Source organism: Pan paniscus, chromosome 1 (genome assembly GCF_029289425.2).
Source record: "Pan paniscus chromosome 1, NHGRI_mPanPan1-v2.0_pri, whole genome shotgun sequence".
NCBI classification, from domain to species: Eukaryota; Metazoa; Chordata; class Mammalia; order Primates; family Hominidae; genus Pan; species Pan paniscus.
In genome coordinates, this window is record NC_073249.2 from 20,590,282 (window position 1) to 20,607,839 (window position 17,558).

The 17,558-nt window shown below is 67.8% G+C and overlaps 8 non-coding genes across 8 annotated transcripts; all 8 read left to right on the plus strand.

Moving 5' to 3' along the window:
• The first annotated feature begins 1,189 nt into the window (after positions 1-1,189).
• On the plus strand, positions 1,190-1,308 carry LOC129395130 (5S ribosomal RNA). The gene has a single exon (XR_008622621.1). It is a non-coding gene; the product is annotated as a 5S ribosomal RNA (ribosomal RNA).
• Positions 1,309-3,431: 2,123 nt separating this feature from the next.
• Positions 3,432-3,550, plus strand: LOC129395135 (5S ribosomal RNA). The gene has a single exon (XR_008622625.1). It is a non-coding gene; the product is annotated as a 5S ribosomal RNA (ribosomal RNA).
• A 2,123-nt stretch (positions 3,551-5,673) lies between these two features.
• On the plus strand, positions 5,674-5,792 carry LOC134729951 (5S ribosomal RNA). Its single transcript, XR_010111527.1, has one exon. It is a non-coding gene; the product is annotated as a 5S ribosomal RNA (ribosomal RNA).
• Positions 5,793-7,915: 2,123 nt separating this feature from the next.
• LOC134729954 (5S ribosomal RNA) lies at positions 7,916-8,034 on the plus strand. Its single transcript, XR_010111531.1, has one exon. It is a non-coding gene; the product is annotated as a 5S ribosomal RNA (ribosomal RNA).
• Positions 8,035-10,157: 2,123 nt separating this feature from the next.
• LOC134729956 (5S ribosomal RNA) lies at positions 10,158-10,276 on the plus strand. The gene has a single exon (XR_010111534.1). It is a non-coding gene; the product is annotated as a 5S ribosomal RNA (ribosomal RNA).
• Positions 10,277-12,399: 2,123 nt separating this feature from the next.
• On the plus strand, positions 12,400-12,518 carry LOC134729962 (5S ribosomal RNA). Its single transcript, XR_010111544.1, has one exon. It is a non-coding gene; the product is annotated as a 5S ribosomal RNA (ribosomal RNA).
• A 2,123-nt stretch (positions 12,519-14,641) lies between these two features.
• LOC134729975 (5S ribosomal RNA) lies at positions 14,642-14,760 on the plus strand. Its single transcript, XR_010111558.1, has one exon. It is a non-coding gene; the product is annotated as a 5S ribosomal RNA (ribosomal RNA).
• A 2,123-nt stretch (positions 14,761-16,883) lies between these two features.
• On the plus strand, positions 16,884-17,002 carry LOC129395177 (5S ribosomal RNA). Its single transcript, XR_008622687.1, has one exon. It is a non-coding gene; the product is annotated as a 5S ribosomal RNA (ribosomal RNA).
• Positions 17,003-17,558: the final 556 nt, after the last annotated feature.

Below are 17,558 nucleotides of genomic sequence, written 5' to 3' on the forward strand. Positions count from 1 at the left end.
CGGGGCCCGCCGCAAGGCACCCAGAGCACAGGGAGGTGCCAAGAAAGGCAGGAGCCTACGAAACCCACCTCCAAAGCAAGCAATTCATCCAAGAAAAAGCCCGTCTCCGCGCTCCGTTGCTCCTCTCGCACGGACCGCCTGGCCCGCGTGCTCTGGCGCAGCCCAAGCCCCCTCCACCCTGCCCCGGCCTGCTCAAGAGGGCGCTGCCTAACGGAGCCGGGCGCTTCCTCTCTAAGGCTCTATCGCTCTCGCTCTCTAGCTCCCTCCGCCTCTCTCTTCTAGGTTTCCCCCTGGACCTCGCGCTACTTCTGTCGTTTTCCCTCTGTCTCTCTGTCTCTCTCTCTCTCTCTTTCTCTGTCCCTCTCTCTTTCTCAGCCTCTCTGTCTGTCTCCTTCCCTCTCGCCCTCGCCTGTCTCTCTCGATCGCTGTCTCTCTCCCTCCCTCAGTTTCTATCTCTCCATCCATCTCGTCCTTGCTCTCCTCCAAGCCGCGTGTGTGTGTGCGTGCGCGCGCGTGCGTGTGCGTGCGTGTGTGTCTGTGTCTGTGTGTGTGTCTGTGTGTGTGTGTCCGCGCGAGCGCGTGCGAGCGCGCCCGCGTGTTGTCTCTGTGTGGGGGAGTGGATTTGCTCCTGGTGGTGGTGGGGTGTGTCTGGGTTTCTCTCAGGCCCTCTCACCCGAGATCAGGCCGCCGCCTCTAGTGCCAGCGCGGGGCAAAACAGGGCCACCCCCCGACCGGCTACACCCCACGCCCTCTTGCCCCCCGGCCGGGTCTTGGTCGGGACAAGCGACCGTGGTGGGGGCGTTGTGAGAGAAAGGCCCCGCGCCGCTGCGCCGGCTGTTCGCCTTGGGCCAGCCCTGACGGCTCTGGGTGGGTGGGGCAAGAGGGGGCCTCGCAGGAGCCCCTGTGCGGCGAGGGATCCAGAACGCTGCCTCCGCGACAGGGCGGAGGACCGGAGGGCGTCCCAGGATCGTGGGCCCTGGGCCCTGACGCCTCGGAGCACTCCCTGCTCCGAGCGGGCCCGATGTGGTGGAAGCTCGGGAGCGCGGGAGCCGGGGGGAAGGCCGCGGGCCAGCGGCTCGGGGGTCCCCGATCCGAGCCCCGCGGCCCCGGGCTGGCGGTGACGGCCGCAATCCGGCGGGCACGGCCGGGCCGGGCCGGGCTCTTGGGGCAGCCAGGCGCCTCCTTCGGCGTCTACGGCCATACCACCCTGAACGCGCCCGATCTCGTCTGATCTCGGAAGCTAAGCAGGGTCGGGCCTGGTTAGTACTTGGATGGGAGACCGCCTGGGAATACCGGGTGCTGTAGGCTTTTTCTTTGGCTTTTTGCTTTTTCTTTCCTTTTCTTCCAGACGGAGTCTCGCTCTGTCGCCCAGGCTGGAGTGCAGTGGCGCCATCTCGGCTCACTGCAAGCTCCGCCTCCCGGGCTCACGCCATTCCCCGGCCTCAGCCTCCCGAGTAGCTGGGCCTACAGGCGCCCGCCACCACGCCCGGCTAATTTTTTCTATTTTTCCTAGAGACGGGGTTTCACCCTGTCAGCCGGGATGGTCTCGAGCTCCTGACCTCGTGATCCACCCGCCTCGGCCTCCCAGAGTGCTGGGATTACAGGCGGGAGCCACCGCGCCCGCCCGGCCTGCTGTAGGCTCTTTTGGCTTCCCCGCTGCCTCCCTTCCCCCTACAGTCGCCATGCTTGCCAACCTCCCCTGACTCTGCTCCCCCTTTACCGCCCACCTACACCCCCGCCGCAGCCGCAGCCGGGGTCCTCCTCCTGGGGCTCCGCCCCTACTGCACGCCGGGCAGCAGCATCCCACCGCTTCCGCCTCGCCGCCGCCCCGCCAGGAGCCCGGCTCCAGCCTGGGAGGGCAGCGGGCCGGACCCCAAAGGCGCAGCCGCGGGTTCCCTGCCGTTCGCGGTACCTTCCCGCTCCCGGAACGCCCAGGCGATTCCATTCACCCGTCGGGCGCCGTCGTCGCACCCTTCCAAACCGGGGGAAGGGGCGGGCAGGGGCAGCGGGAACCACAGACGCCAGCCAAGACCTCGGCTCCAGAACGCATGGGCTGCTTTACCCGGGGGAAGGGCATTGCTTCGCCAGCCACCAGGAAAACAGTCCCTGTGCACCCGGGATTCCCAATGCCCCCCACTTCGTGTCGACGACTCCAGTCCCGAGGACACGCCGGAGACCCAGGCCTCCGGGCCCGCCCGGGGCCACGGCTCCCGCCAAACGGGCGGGCACGCTCTGCAAATCTCGGGGCCCGCCGCAAGGCACCCAGAGCACAGGGAGGTGCCAAGAAAGGCAGGAGCCTACGAAACCCACCTCCAAAGCAAGCAATTCATCCAAGAAAAAGCCCGTCTCCGCGCTCCGTTGCTCCTCTCGCACGGACCGCCTGGCCCGCGTGCTCTGGCGCAGCCCAAGCCCCCTCCACCCTGCCCCGGCCTGCTCAAGAGGGCGCTGCCTAACGGAGCCGGGCGCTTCCTCTCTAAGGCTCTATCGCTCTCGCTCTCTAGCTCCCTCCGCCTCTCTCTTCTAGGTTTCCCCCTGGACCTCGCGCTACTTCTGTCGTTTTCCCTCTGTCTCTCTGTCTCTCTCTCTCTCTCTTTCTCTGTCCCTCTCTCTTTCTCAGCCTCTCTGTCTGTCTCCTTCCCTCTCGCCCTCGCCTGTCTCTCTCGATCGCTGTCTCTCTCCCTCCCTCAGTTTCTATCTCTCCATCCATCTCGTCCTTGCTCTCCTCCAAGCCGCGTGTGTGTGTGCGTGCGCGCGCGTGCGTGTGCGTGCGTGTGTGTCTGTGTCTGTGTGTGTGTCTGTGTGTGTGTGTCCGCGCGAGCGCGTGCGAGCGCGCCCGCGTGTTGTCTCTGTGTGGGGGAGTGGATTTGCTCCTGGTGGTGGTGGGGTGTGTCTGGGTTTCTCTCAGGCCCTCTCACCCGAGATCAGGCCGCCGCCTCTAGTGCCAGCGCGGGGCAAAACAGGGCCACCCCCCGACCGGCTACACCCCACGCCCTCTTGCCCCCCGGCCGGGTCTTGGTCGGGACAAGCGACCGTGGTGGGGGCGTTGTGAGAGAAAGGCCCCGCGCCGCTGCGCCGGCTGTTCGCCTTGGGCCAGCCCTGACGGCTCTGGGTGGGTGGGGCAAGAGGGGGCCTCGCAGGAGCCCCTGTGCGGCGAGGGATCCAGAACGCTGCCTCCGCGACAGGGCGGAGGACCGGAGGGCGTCCCAGGATCGTGGGCCCTGGGCCCTGACGCCTCGGAGCACTCCCTGCTCCGAGCGGGCCCGATGTGGTGGAAGCTCGGGAGCGCGGGAGCCGGGGGGAAGGCCGCGGGCCAGCGGCTCGGGGGTCCCCGATCCGAGCCCCGCGGCCCCGGGCTGGCGGTGACGGCCGCAATCCGGCGGGCACGGCCGGGCCGGGCCGGGCTCTTGGGGCAGCCAGGCGCCTCCTTCGGCGTCTACGGCCATACCACCCTGAACGCGCCCGATCTCGTCTGATCTCGGAAGCTAAGCAGGGTCGGGCCTGGTTAGTACTTGGATGGGAGACCGCCTGGGAATACCGGGTGCTGTAGGCTTTTTCTTTGGCTTTTTGCTTTTTCTTTCCTTTTCTTCCAGACGGAGTCTCGCTCTGTCGCCCAGGCTGGAGTGCAGTGGCGCCATCTCGGCTCACTGCAAGCTCCGCCTCCCGGGCTCACGCCATTCCCCGGCCTCAGCCTCCCGAGTAGCTGGGCCTACAGGCGCCCGCCACCACGCCCGGCTAATTTTTTCTATTTTTCCTAGAGACGGGGTTTCACCCTGTCAGCCGGGATGGTCTCGAGCTCCTGACCTCGTGATCCACCCGCCTCGGCCTCCCAGAGTGCTGGGATTACAGGCGGGAGCCACCGCGCCCGCCCGGCCTGCTGTAGGCTCTTTTGGCTTCCCCGCTGCCTCCCTTCCCCCTACAGTCGCCATGCTTGCCAACCTCCCCTGACTCTGCTCCCCCTTTACCGCCCACCTACACCCCCGCCGCAGCCGCAGCCGGGGTCCTCCTCCTGGGGCTCCGCCCCTACTGCACGCCGGGCAGCAGCATCCCACCGCTTCCGCCTCGCCGCCGCCCCGCCAGGAGCCCGGCTCCAGCCTGGGAGGGCAGCGGGCCGGACCCCAAAGGCGCAGCCGCGGGTTCCCTGCCGTTCGCGGTACCTTCCCGCTCCCGGAACGCCCAGGCGATTCCATTCACCCGTCGGGCGCCGTCGTCGCACCCTTCCAAACCGGGGGAAGGGGCGGGCAGGGGCAGCGGGAACCACAGACGCCAGCCAAGACCTCGGCTCCAGAACGCATGGGCTGCTTTACCCGGGGGAAGGGCATTGCTTCGCCAGCCACCAGGAAAACAGTCCCTGTGCACCCGGGATTCCCAATGCCCCCCACTTCGTGTCGACGACTCCAGTCCCGAGGACACGCCGGAGACCCAGGCCTCCGGGCCCGCCCGGGGCCACGGCTCCCGCCAAACGGGCGGGCACGCTCTGCAAATCTCGGGGCCCGCCGCAAGGCACCCAGAGCACAGGGAGGTGCCAAGAAAGGCAGGAGCCTACGAAACCCACCTCCAAAGCAAGCAATTCATCCAAGAAAAAGCCCGTCTCCGCGCTCCGTTGCTCCTCTCGCACGGACCGCCTGGCCCGCGTGCTCTGGCGCAGCCCAAGCCCCCTCCACCCTGCCCCGGCCTGCTCAAGAGGGCGCTGCCTAACGGAGCCGGGCGCTTCCTCTCTAAGGCTCTATCGCTCTCGCTCTCTAGCTCCCTCCGCCTCTCTCTTCTAGGTTTCCCCCTGGACCTCGCGCTACTTCTGTCGTTTTCCCTCTGTCTCTCTGTCTCTCTCTCTCTCTCTTTCTCTGTCCCTCTCTCTTTCTCAGCCTCTCTGTCTGTCTCCTTCCCTCTCGCCCTCGCCTGTCTCTCTCGATCGCTGTCTCTCTCCCTCCCTCAGTTTCTATCTCTCCATCCATCTCGTCCTTGCTCTCCTCCAAGCCGCGTGTGTGTGTGCGTGCGCGCGCGTGCGTGTGCGTGCGTGTGTGTCTGTGTCTGTGTGTGTGTCTGTGTGTGTGTGTCCGCGCGAGCGCGTGCGAGCGCGCCCGCGTGTTGTCTCTGTGTGGGGGAGTGGATTTGCTCCTGGTGGTGGTGGGGTGTGTCTGGGTTTCTCTCAGGCCCTCTCACCCGAGATCAGGCCGCCGCCTCTAGTGCCAGCGCGGGGCAAAACAGGGCCACCCCCCGACCGGCTACACCCCACGCCCTCTTGCCCCCCGGCCGGGTCTTGGTCGGGACAAGCGACCGTGGTGGGGGCGTTGTGAGAGAAAGGCCCCGCGCCGCTGCGCCGGCTGTTCGCCTTGGGCCAGCCCTGACGGCTCTGGGTGGGTGGGGCAAGAGGGGGCCTCGCAGGAGCCCCTGTGCGGCGAGGGATCCAGAACGCTGCCTCCGCGACAGGGCGGAGGACCGGAGGGCGTCCCAGGATCGTGGGCCCTGGGCCCTGACGCCTCGGAGCACTCCCTGCTCCGAGCGGGCCCGATGTGGTGGAAGCTCGGGAGCGCGGGAGCCGGGGGGAAGGCCGCGGGCCAGCGGCTCGGGGGTCCCCGATCCGAGCCCCGCGGCCCCGGGCTGGCGGTGACGGCCGCAATCCGGCGGGCACGGCCGGGCCGGGCCGGGCTCTTGGGGCAGCCAGGCGCCTCCTTCGGCGTCTACGGCCATACCACCCTGAACGCGCCCGATCTCGTCTGATCTCGGAAGCTAAGCAGGGTCGGGCCTGGTTAGTACTTGGATGGGAGACCGCCTGGGAATACCGGGTGCTGTAGGCTTTTTCTTTGGCTTTTTGCTTTTTCTTTCCTTTTCTTCCAGACGGAGTCTCGCTCTGTCGCCCAGGCTGGAGTGCAGTGGCGCCATCTCGGCTCACTGCAAGCTCCGCCTCCCGGGCTCACGCCATTCCCCGGCCTCAGCCTCCCGAGTAGCTGGGCCTACAGGCGCCCGCCACCACGCCCGGCTAATTTTTTCTATTTTTCCTAGAGACGGGGTTTCACCCTGTCAGCCGGGATGGTCTCGAGCTCCTGACCTCGTGATCCACCCGCCTCGGCCTCCCAGAGTGCTGGGATTACAGGCGGGAGCCACCGCGCCCGCCCGGCCTGCTGTAGGCTCTTTTGGCTTCCCCGCTGCCTCCCTTCCCCCTACAGTCGCCATGCTTGCCAACCTCCCCTGACTCTGCTCCCCCTTTACCGCCCACCTACACCCCCGCCGCAGCCGCAGCCGGGGTCCTCCTCCTGGGGCTCCGCCCCTACTGCACGCCGGGCAGCAGCATCCCACCGCTTCCGCCTCGCCGCCGCCCCGCCAGGAGCCCGGCTCCAGCCTGGGAGGGCAGCGGGCCGGACCCCAAAGGCGCAGCCGCGGGTTCCCTGCCGTTCGCGGTACCTTCCCGCTCCCGGAACGCCCAGGCGATTCCATTCACCCGTCGGGCGCCGTCGTCGCACCCTTCCAAACCGGGGGAAGGGGCGGGCAGGGGCAGCGGGAACCACAGACGCCAGCCAAGACCTCGGCTCCAGAACGCATGGGCTGCTTTACCCGGGGGAAGGGCATTGCTTCGCCAGCCACCAGGAAAACAGTCCCTGTGCACCCGGGATTCCCAATGCCCCCCACTTCGTGTCGACGACTCCAGTCCCGAGGACACGCCGGAGACCCAGGCCTCCGGGCCCGCCCGGGGCCACGGCTCCCGCCAAACGGGCGGGCACGCTCTGCAAATCTCGGGGCCCGCCGCAAGGCACCCAGAGCACAGGGAGGTGCCAAGAAAGGCAGGAGCCTACGAAACCCACCTCCAAAGCAAGCAATTCATCCAAGAAAAAGCCCGTCTCCGCGCTCCGTTGCTCCTCTCGCACGGACCGCCTGGCCCGCGTGCTCTGGCGCAGCCCAAGCCCCCTCCACCCTGCCCCGGCCTGCTCAAGAGGGCGCTGCCTAACGGAGCCGGGCGCTTCCTCTCTAAGGCTCTATCGCTCTCGCTCTCTAGCTCCCTCCGCCTCTCTCTTCTAGGTTTCCCCCTGGACCTCGCGCTACTTCTGTCGTTTTCCCTCTGTCTCTCTGTCTCTCTCTCTCTCTCTTTCTCTGTCCCTCTCTCTTTCTCAGCCTCTCTGTCTGTCTCCTTCCCTCTCGCCCTCGCCTGTCTCTCTCGATCGCTGTCTCTCTCCCTCCCTCAGTTTCTATCTCTCCATCCATCTCGTCCTTGCTCTCCTCCAAGCCGCGTGTGTGTGTGCGTGCGCGCGCGTGCGTGTGCGTGCGTGTGTGTCTGTGTCTGTGTGTGTGTCTGTGTGTGTGTGTCCGCGCGAGCGCGTGCGAGCGCGCCCGCGTGTTGTCTCTGTGTGGGGGAGTGGATTTGCTCCTGGTGGTGGTGGGGTGTGTCTGGGTTTCTCTCAGGCCCTCTCACCCGAGATCAGGCCGCCGCCTCTAGTGCCAGCGCGGGGCAAAACAGGGCCACCCCCCGACCGGCTACACCCCACGCCCTCTTGCCCCCCGGCCGGGTCTTGGTCGGGACAAGCGACCGTGGTGGGGGCGTTGTGAGAGAAAGGCCCCGCGCCGCTGCGCCGGCTGTTCGCCTTGGGCCAGCCCTGACGGCTCTGGGTGGGTGGGGCAAGAGGGGGCCTCGCAGGAGCCCCTGTGCGGCGAGGGATCCAGAACGCTGCCTCCGCGACAGGGCGGAGGACCGGAGGGCGTCCCAGGATCGTGGGCCCTGGGCCCTGACGCCTCGGAGCACTCCCTGCTCCGAGCGGGCCCGATGTGGTGGAAGCTCGGGAGCGCGGGAGCCGGGGGGAAGGCCGCGGGCCAGCGGCTCGGGGGTCCCCGATCCGAGCCCCGCGGCCCCGGGCTGGCGGTGACGGCCGCAATCCGGCGGGCACGGCCGGGCCGGGCCGGGCTCTTGGGGCAGCCAGGCGCCTCCTTCGGCGTCTACGGCCATACCACCCTGAACGCGCCCGATCTCGTCTGATCTCGGAAGCTAAGCAGGGTCGGGCCTGGTTAGTACTTGGATGGGAGACCGCCTGGGAATACCGGGTGCTGTAGGCTTTTTCTTTGGCTTTTTGCTTTTTCTTTCCTTTTCTTCCAGACGGAGTCTCGCTCTGTCGCCCAGGCTGGAGTGCAGTGGCGCCATCTCGGCTCACTGCAAGCTCCGCCTCCCGGGCTCACGCCATTCCCCGGCCTCAGCCTCCCGAGTAGCTGGGCCTACAGGCGCCCGCCACCACGCCCGGCTAATTTTTTCTATTTTTCCTAGAGACGGGGTTTCACCCTGTCAGCCGGGATGGTCTCGAGCTCCTGACCTCGTGATCCACCCGCCTCGGCCTCCCAGAGTGCTGGGATTACAGGCGGGAGCCACCGCGCCCGCCCGGCCTGCTGTAGGCTCTTTTGGCTTCCCCGCTGCCTCCCTTCCCCCTACAGTCGCCATGCTTGCCAACCTCCCCTGACTCTGCTCCCCCTTTACCGCCCACCTACACCCCCGCCGCAGCCGCAGCCGGGGTCCTCCTCCTGGGGCTCCGCCCCTACTGCACGCCGGGCAGCAGCATCCCACCGCTTCCGCCTCGCCGCCGCCCCGCCAGGAGCCCGGCTCCAGCCTGGGAGGGCAGCGGGCCGGACCCCAAAGGCGCAGCCGCGGGTTCCCTGCCGTTCGCGGTACCTTCCCGCTCCCGGAACGCCCAGGCGATTCCATTCACCCGTCGGGCGCCGTCGTCGCACCCTTCCAAACCGGGGGAAGGGGCGGGCAGGGGCAGCGGGAACCACAGACGCCAGCCAAGACCTCGGCTCCAGAACGCATGGGCTGCTTTACCCGGGGGAAGGGCATTGCTTCGCCAGCCACCAGGAAAACAGTCCCTGTGCACCCGGGATTCCCAATGCCCCCCACTTCGTGTCGACGACTCCAGTCCCGAGGACACGCCGGAGACCCAGGCCTCCGGGCCCGCCCGGGGCCACGGCTCCCGCCAAACGGGCGGGCACGCTCTGCAAATCTCGGGGCCCGCCGCAAGGCACCCAGAGCACAGGGAGGTGCCAAGAAAGGCAGGAGCCTACGAAACCCACCTCCAAAGCAAGCAATTCATCCAAGAAAAAGCCCGTCTCCGCGCTCCGTTGCTCCTCTCGCACGGACCGCCTGGCCCGCGTGCTCTGGCGCAGCCCAAGCCCCCTCCACCCTGCCCCGGCCTGCTCAAGAGGGCGCTGCCTAACGGAGCCGGGCGCTTCCTCTCTAAGGCTCTATCGCTCTCGCTCTCTAGCTCCCTCCGCCTCTCTCTTCTAGGTTTCCCCCTGGACCTCGCGCTACTTCTGTCGTTTTCCCTCTGTCTCTCTGTCTCTCTCTCTCTCTCTTTCTCTGTCCCTCTCTCTTTCTCAGCCTCTCTGTCTGTCTCCTTCCCTCTCGCCCTCGCCTGTCTCTCTCGATCGCTGTCTCTCTCCCTCCCTCAGTTTCTATCTCTCCATCCATCTCGTCCTTGCTCTCCTCCAAGCCGCGTGTGTGTGTGCGTGCGCGCGCGTGCGTGTGCGTGCGTGTGTGTCTGTGTCTGTGTGTGTGTCTGTGTGTGTGTGTCCGCGCGAGCGCGTGCGAGCGCGCCCGCGTGTTGTCTCTGTGTGGGGGAGTGGATTTGCTCCTGGTGGTGGTGGGGTGTGTCTGGGTTTCTCTCAGGCCCTCTCACCCGAGATCAGGCCGCCGCCTCTAGTGCCAGCGCGGGGCAAAACAGGGCCACCCCCCGACCGGCTACACCCCACGCCCTCTTGCCCCCCGGCCGGGTCTTGGTCGGGACAAGCGACCGTGGTGGGGGCGTTGTGAGAGAAAGGCCCCGCGCCGCTGCGCCGGCTGTTCGCCTTGGGCCAGCCCTGACGGCTCTGGGTGGGTGGGGCAAGAGGGGGCCTCGCAGGAGCCCCTGTGCGGCGAGGGATCCAGAACGCTGCCTCCGCGACAGGGCGGAGGACCGGAGGGCGTCCCAGGATCGTGGGCCCTGGGCCCTGACGCCTCGGAGCACTCCCTGCTCCGAGCGGGCCCGATGTGGTGGAAGCTCGGGAGCGCGGGAGCCGGGGGGAAGGCCGCGGGCCAGCGGCTCGGGGGTCCCCGATCCGAGCCCCGCGGCCCCGGGCTGGCGGTGACGGCCGCAATCCGGCGGGCACGGCCGGGCCGGGCCGGGCTCTTGGGGCAGCCAGGCGCCTCCTTCGGCGTCTACGGCCATACCACCCTGAACGCGCCCGATCTCGTCTGATCTCGGAAGCTAAGCAGGGTCGGGCCTGGTTAGTACTTGGATGGGAGACCGCCTGGGAATACCGGGTGCTGTAGGCTTTTTCTTTGGCTTTTTGCTTTTTCTTTCCTTTTCTTCCAGACGGAGTCTCGCTCTGTCGCCCAGGCTGGAGTGCAGTGGCGCCATCTCGGCTCACTGCAAGCTCCGCCTCCCGGGCTCACGCCATTCCCCGGCCTCAGCCTCCCGAGTAGCTGGGCCTACAGGCGCCCGCCACCACGCCCGGCTAATTTTTTCTATTTTTCCTAGAGACGGGGTTTCACCCTGTCAGCCGGGATGGTCTCGAGCTCCTGACCTCGTGATCCACCCGCCTCGGCCTCCCAGAGTGCTGGGATTACAGGCGGGAGCCACCGCGCCCGCCCGGCCTGCTGTAGGCTCTTTTGGCTTCCCCGCTGCCTCCCTTCCCCCTACAGTCGCCATGCTTGCCAACCTCCCCTGACTCTGCTCCCCCTTTACCGCCCACCTACACCCCCGCCGCAGCCGCAGCCGGGGTCCTCCTCCTGGGGCTCCGCCCCTACTGCACGCCGGGCAGCAGCATCCCACCGCTTCCGCCTCGCCGCCGCCCCGCCAGGAGCCCGGCTCCAGCCTGGGAGGGCAGCGGGCCGGACCCCAAAGGCGCAGCCGCGGGTTCCCTGCCGTTCGCGGTACCTTCCCGCTCCCGGAACGCCCAGGCGATTCCATTCACCCGTCGGGCGCCGTCGTCGCACCCTTCCAAACCGGGGGAAGGGGCGGGCAGGGGCAGCGGGAACCACAGACGCCAGCCAAGACCTCGGCTCCAGAACGCATGGGCTGCTTTACCCGGGGGAAGGGCATTGCTTCGCCAGCCACCAGGAAAACAGTCCCTGTGCACCCGGGATTCCCAATGCCCCCCACTTCGTGTCGACGACTCCAGTCCCGAGGACACGCCGGAGACCCAGGCCTCCGGGCCCGCCCGGGGCCACGGCTCCCGCCAAACGGGCGGGCACGCTCTGCAAATCTCGGGGCCCGCCGCAAGGCACCCAGAGCACAGGGAGGTGCCAAGAAAGGCAGGAGCCTACGAAACCCACCTCCAAAGCAAGCAATTCATCCAAGAAAAAGCCCGTCTCCGCGCTCCGTTGCTCCTCTCGCACGGACCGCCTGGCCCGCGTGCTCTGGCGCAGCCCAAGCCCCCTCCACCCTGCCCCGGCCTGCTCAAGAGGGCGCTGCCTAACGGAGCCGGGCGCTTCCTCTCTAAGGCTCTATCGCTCTCGCTCTCTAGCTCCCTCCGCCTCTCTCTTCTAGGTTTCCCCCTGGACCTCGCGCTACTTCTGTCGTTTTCCCTCTGTCTCTCTGTCTCTCTCTCTCTCTCTTTCTCTGTCCCTCTCTCTTTCTCAGCCTCTCTGTCTGTCTCCTTCCCTCTCGCCCTCGCCTGTCTCTCTCGATCGCTGTCTCTCTCCCTCCCTCAGTTTCTATCTCTCCATCCATCTCGTCCTTGCTCTCCTCCAAGCCGCGTGTGTGTGTGCGTGCGCGCGCGTGCGTGTGCGTGCGTGTGTGTCTGTGTCTGTGTGTGTGTCTGTGTGTGTGTGTCCGCGCGAGCGCGTGCGAGCGCGCCCGCGTGTTGTCTCTGTGTGGGGGAGTGGATTTGCTCCTGGTGGTGGTGGGGTGTGTCTGGGTTTCTCTCAGGCCCTCTCACCCGAGATCAGGCCGCCGCCTCTAGTGCCAGCGCGGGGCAAAACAGGGCCACCCCCCGACCGGCTACACCCCACGCCCTCTTGCCCCCCGGCCGGGTCTTGGTCGGGACAAGCGACCGTGGTGGGGGCGTTGTGAGAGAAAGGCCCCGCGCCGCTGCGCCGGCTGTTCGCCTTGGGCCAGCCCTGACGGCTCTGGGTGGGTGGGGCAAGAGGGGGCCTCGCAGGAGCCCCTGTGCGGCGAGGGATCCAGAACGCTGCCTCCGCGACAGGGCGGAGGACCGGAGGGCGTCCCAGGATCGTGGGCCCTGGGCCCTGACGCCTCGGAGCACTCCCTGCTCCGAGCGGGCCCGATGTGGTGGAAGCTCGGGAGCGCGGGAGCCGGGGGGAAGGCCGCGGGCCAGCGGCTCGGGGGTCCCCGATCCGAGCCCCGCGGCCCCGGGCTGGCGGTGACGGCCGCAATCCGGCGGGCACGGCCGGGCCGGGCCGGGCTCTTGGGGCAGCCAGGCGCCTCCTTCGGCGTCTACGGCCATACCACCCTGAACGCGCCCGATCTCGTCTGATCTCGGAAGCTAAGCAGGGTCGGGCCTGGTTAGTACTTGGATGGGAGACCGCCTGGGAATACCGGGTGCTGTAGGCTTTTTCTTTGGCTTTTTGCTTTTTCTTTCCTTTTCTTCCAGACGGAGTCTCGCTCTGTCGCCCAGGCTGGAGTGCAGTGGCGCCATCTCGGCTCACTGCAAGCTCCGCCTCCCGGGCTCACGCCATTCCCCGGCCTCAGCCTCCCGAGTAGCTGGGCCTACAGGCGCCCGCCACCACGCCCGGCTAATTTTTTCTATTTTTCCTAGAGACGGGGTTTCACCCTGTCAGCCGGGATGGTCTCGAGCTCCTGACCTCGTGATCCACCCGCCTCGGCCTCCCAGAGTGCTGGGATTACAGGCGGGAGCCACCGCGCCCGCCCGGCCTGCTGTAGGCTCTTTTGGCTTCCCCGCTGCCTCCCTTCCCCCTACAGTCGCCATGCTTGCCAACCTCCCCTGACTCTGCTCCCCCTTTACCGCCCACCTACACCCCCGCCGCAGCCGCAGCCGGGGTCCTCCTCCTGGGGCTCCGCCCCTACTGCACGCCGGGCAGCAGCATCCCACCGCTTCCGCCTCGCCGCCGCCCCGCCAGGAGCCCGGCTCCAGCCTGGGAGGGCAGCGGGCCGGACCCCAAAGGCGCAGCCGCGGGTTCCCTGCCGTTCGCGGTACCTTCCCGCTCCCGGAACGCCCAGGCGATTCCATTCACCCGTCGGGCGCCGTCGTCGCACCCTTCCAAACCGGGGGAAGGGGCGGGCAGGGGCAGCGGGAACCACAGACGCCAGCCAAGACCTCGGCTCCAGAACGCATGGGCTGCTTTACCCGGGGGAAGGGCATTGCTTCGCCAGCCACCAGGAAAACAGTCCCTGTGCACCCGGGATTCCCAATGCCCCCCACTTCGTGTCGACGACTCCAGTCCCGAGGACACGCCGGAGACCCAGGCCTCCGGGCCCGCCCGGGGCCACGGCTCCCGCCAAACGGGCGGGCACGCTCTGCAAATCTCGGGGCCCGCCGCAAGGCACCCAGAGCACAGGGAGGTGCCAAGAAAGGCAGGAGCCTACGAAACCCACCTCCAAAGCAAGCAATTCATCCAAGAAAAAGCCCGTCTCCGCGCTCCGTTGCTCCTCTCGCACGGACCGCCTGGCCCGCGTGCTCTGGCGCAGCCCAAGCCCCCTCCACCCTGCCCCGGCCTGCTCAAGAGGGCGCTGCCTAACGGAGCCGGGCGCTTCCTCTCTAAGGCTCTATCGCTCTCGCTCTCTAGCTCCCTCCGCCTCTCTCTTCTAGGTTTCCCCCTGGACCTCGCGCTACTTCTGTCGTTTTCCCTCTGTCTCTCTGTCTCTCTCTCTCTCTCTTTCTCTGTCCCTCTCTCTTTCTCAGCCTCTCTGTCTGTCTCCTTCCCTCTCGCCCTCGCCTGTCTCTCTCGATCGCTGTCTCTCTCCCTCCCTCAGTTTCTATCTCTCCATCCATCTCGTCCTTGCTCTCCTCCAAGCCGCGTGTGTGTGTGCGTGCGCGCGCGTGCGTGTGCGTGCGTGTGTGTCTGTGTCTGTGTGTGTGTCTGTGTGTGTGTGTCCGCGCGAGCGCGTGCGAGCGCGCCCGCGTGTTGTCTCTGTGTGGGGGAGTGGATTTGCTCCTGGTGGTGGTGGGGTGTGTCTGGGTTTCTCTCAGGCCCTCTCACCCGAGATCAGGCCGCCGCCTCTAGTGCCAGCGCGGGGCAAAACAGGGCCACCCCCCGACCGGCTACACCCCACGCCCTCTTGCCCCCCGGCCGGGTCTTGGTCGGGACAAGCGACCGTGGTGGGGGCGTTGTGAGAGAAAGGCCCCGCGCCGCTGCGCCGGCTGTTCGCCTTGGGCCAGCCCTGACGGCTCTGGGTGGGTGGGGCAAGAGGGGGCCTCGCAGGAGCCCCTGTGCGGCGAGGGATCCAGAACGCTGCCTCCGCGACAGGGCGGAGGACCGGAGGGCGTCCCAGGATCGTGGGCCCTGGGCCCTGACGCCTCGGAGCACTCCCTGCTCCGAGCGGGCCCGATGTGGTGGAAGCTCGGGAGCGCGGGAGCCGGGGGGAAGGCCGCGGGCCAGCGGCTCGGGGGTCCCCGATCCGAGCCCCGCGGCCCCGGGCTGGCGGTGACGGCCGCAATCCGGCGGGCACGGCCGGGCCGGGCCGGGCTCTTGGGGCAGCCAGGCGCCTCCTTCGGCGTCTACGGCCATACCACCCTGAACGCGCCCGATCTCGTCTGATCTCGGAAGCTAAGCAGGGTCGGGCCTGGTTAGTACTTGGATGGGAGACCGCCTGGGAATACCGGGTGCTGTAGGCTTTTTCTTTGGCTTTTTGCTTTTTCTTTCCTTTTCTTCCAGACGGAGTCTCGCTCTGTCGCCCAGGCTGGAGTGCAGTGGCGCCATCTCGGCTCACTGCAAGCTCCGCCTCCCGGGCTCACGCCATTCCCCGGCCTCAGCCTCCCGAGTAGCTGGGCCTACAGGCGCCCGCCACCACGCCCGGCTAATTTTTTCTATTTTTCCTAGAGACGGGGTTTCACCCTGTCAGCCGGGATGGTCTCGAGCTCCTGACCTCGTGATCCACCCGCCTCGGCCTCCCAGAGTGCTGGGATTACAGGCGGGAGCCACCGCGCCCGCCCGGCCTGCTGTAGGCTCTTTTGGCTTCCCCGCTGCCTCCCTTCCCCCTACAGTCGCCATGCTTGCCAACCTCCCCTGACTCTGCTCCCCCTTTACCGCCCACCTACACCCCCGCCGCAGCCGCAGCCGGGGTCCTCCTCCTGGGGCTCCGCCCCTACTGCACGCCGGGCAGCAGCATCCCACCGCTTCCGCCTCGCCGCCGCCCCGCCAGGAGCCCGGCTCCAGCCTGGGAGGGCAGCGGGCCGGACCCCAAAGGCGCAGCCGCGGGTTCCCTGCCGTTCGCGGTACCTTCCCGCTCCCGGAACGCCCAGGCGATTCCATTCACCCGTCGGGCGCCGTCGTCGCACCCTTCCAAACCGGGGGAAGGGGCGGGCAGGGGCAGCGGGAACCACAGACGCCAGCCAAGACCTCGGCTCCAGAACGCATGGGCTGCTTTACCCGGGGGAAGGGCATTGCTTCGCCAGCCACCAGGAAAACAGTCCCTGTGCACCCGGGATTCCCAATGCCCCCCACTTCGTGTCGACGACTCCAGTCCCGAGGACACGCCGGAGACCCAGGCCTCCGGGCCCGCCCGGGGCCACGGCTCCCGCCAAACGGGCGGGCACGCTCTGCAAATCTCGGGGCCCGCCGCAAGGCACCCAGAGCACAGGGAGGTGCCAAGAAAGGCAGGAGCCTACGAAACCCACCTCCAAAGCAAGCAATTCATCCAAGAAAAAGCCCGTCTCCGCGCTCCGTTGCTCCTCTCGCACGGACCGCCTGGCCCGCGTGCTCTGGCGCAGCCCAAGCCCCCTCCACCCTGCCCCGGCCTGCTCAAGAGGGCGCTGCCTAACGGAGCCGGGCGCTTCCTCTCTAAGGCTCTATCGCTCTCGCTCTCTAGCTCCCTCCGCCTCTCTCTTCTAGGTTTCCCCCTGGACCTCGCGCTACTTCTGTCGTTTTCCCTCTGTCTCTCTGTCTCTCTCTCTCTCTCTTTCTCTGTCCCTCTCTCTTTCTCAGCCTCTCTGTCTGTCTCCTTCCCTCTCGCCCTCGCCTGTCTCTCTCGATCGCTGTCTCTCTCCCTCCCTCAGTTTCTATCTCTCCATCCATCTCGTCCTTGCTCTCCTCCAAGCCGCGTGTGTGTGTGCGTGCGCGCGCGTGCGTGTGCGTGCGTGTGTGTCTGTGTCTGTGTGTGTGTCTGTGTGTGTGTGTCCGCGCGAGCGCGTGCGAGCGCGCCCGCGTGTTGTCTCTGTGTGGGGGAGTGGATTTGCTCCTGGTGGTGGTGGGGTGTGTCTGGGTTTCTCTCAGGCCCTCTCACCCGAGATCAGGCCGCCGCCTCTAGTGCCAGCGCGGGGCAAAACAGGGCCACCCCCCGACCGGCTACACCCCACGCCCTCTTGCCCCCCGGCCGGGTCTTGGTCGGGACAAGCGACCGTGGTGGGGGCGTTGTGAGAGAAAGGCCCCGCGCCGCTGCGCCGGCTGTTCGCCTTGGGCCAGCCCTGACGGCTCTGGGTGGGTGGGGCAAGAGGGGGCCTCGCAGGAGCCCCTGTGCGGCGAGGGATCCAGAACGCTGCCTCCGCGACAGGGCGGAGGACCGGAGGGCGTCCCAGGATCGTGGGCCCTGGGCCCTGACGCCTCGGAGCACTCCCTGCTCCGAGCGGGCCCGATGTGGTGGAAGCTCGGGAGCGCGGGAGCCGGGGGGAAGGCCGCGGGCCAGCGGCTCGGGGGTCCCCGATCCGAGCCCCGCGGCCCCGGGCTGGCGGTGACGGCCGCAATCCGGCGGGCACGGCCGGGCCGGGCCGGGCTCTTGGGGCAGCCAGGCGCCTCCTTCGGCGTCTACGGCCATACCACCCTGAACGCGCCCGATCTCGTCTGATCTCGGAAGCTAAGCAGGGTCGGGCCTGGTTAGTACTTGGATGGGAGACCGCCTGGGAATACCGGGTGCTGTAGGCTTTTTCTTTGGCTTTTTGCTTTTTCTTTCCTTTTCTTCCAGACGGAGTCTCGCTCTGTCGCCCAGGCTGGAGTGCAGTGGCGCCATCTCGGCTCACTGCAAGCTCCGCCTCCCGGGCTCACGCCATTCCCCGGCCTCAGCCTCCCGAGTAGCTGGGCCTACAGGCGCCCGCCACCACGCCCGGCTAATTTTTTCTATTTTTCCTAGAGACGGGGTTTCACCCTGTCAGCCGGGATGGTCTCGAGCTCCTGACCTCGTGATCCACCCGCCTCGGCCTCCCAGAGTGCTGGGATTACAGGCGGGAGCCACCGCGCCCGCCCGGCCTGCTGTAGGCTCTTTTGGCTTCCCCGCTGCCTCCCTTCCCCCTACAGTCGCCATGCTTGCCAACCTCCCCTGACTCTGCTCCCCCTTTACCGCCCACCTACACCCCCGCCGCAGCCGCAGCCGGGGTCCTCCTCCTGGGGCTCCGCCCCTACTGCACGCCGGGCAGCAGCATCCCACCGCTTCCGCCTCGCCGCCGCCCCGCCAGGAGCCCGGCTCCAGCCTGGGAGGGCAGCG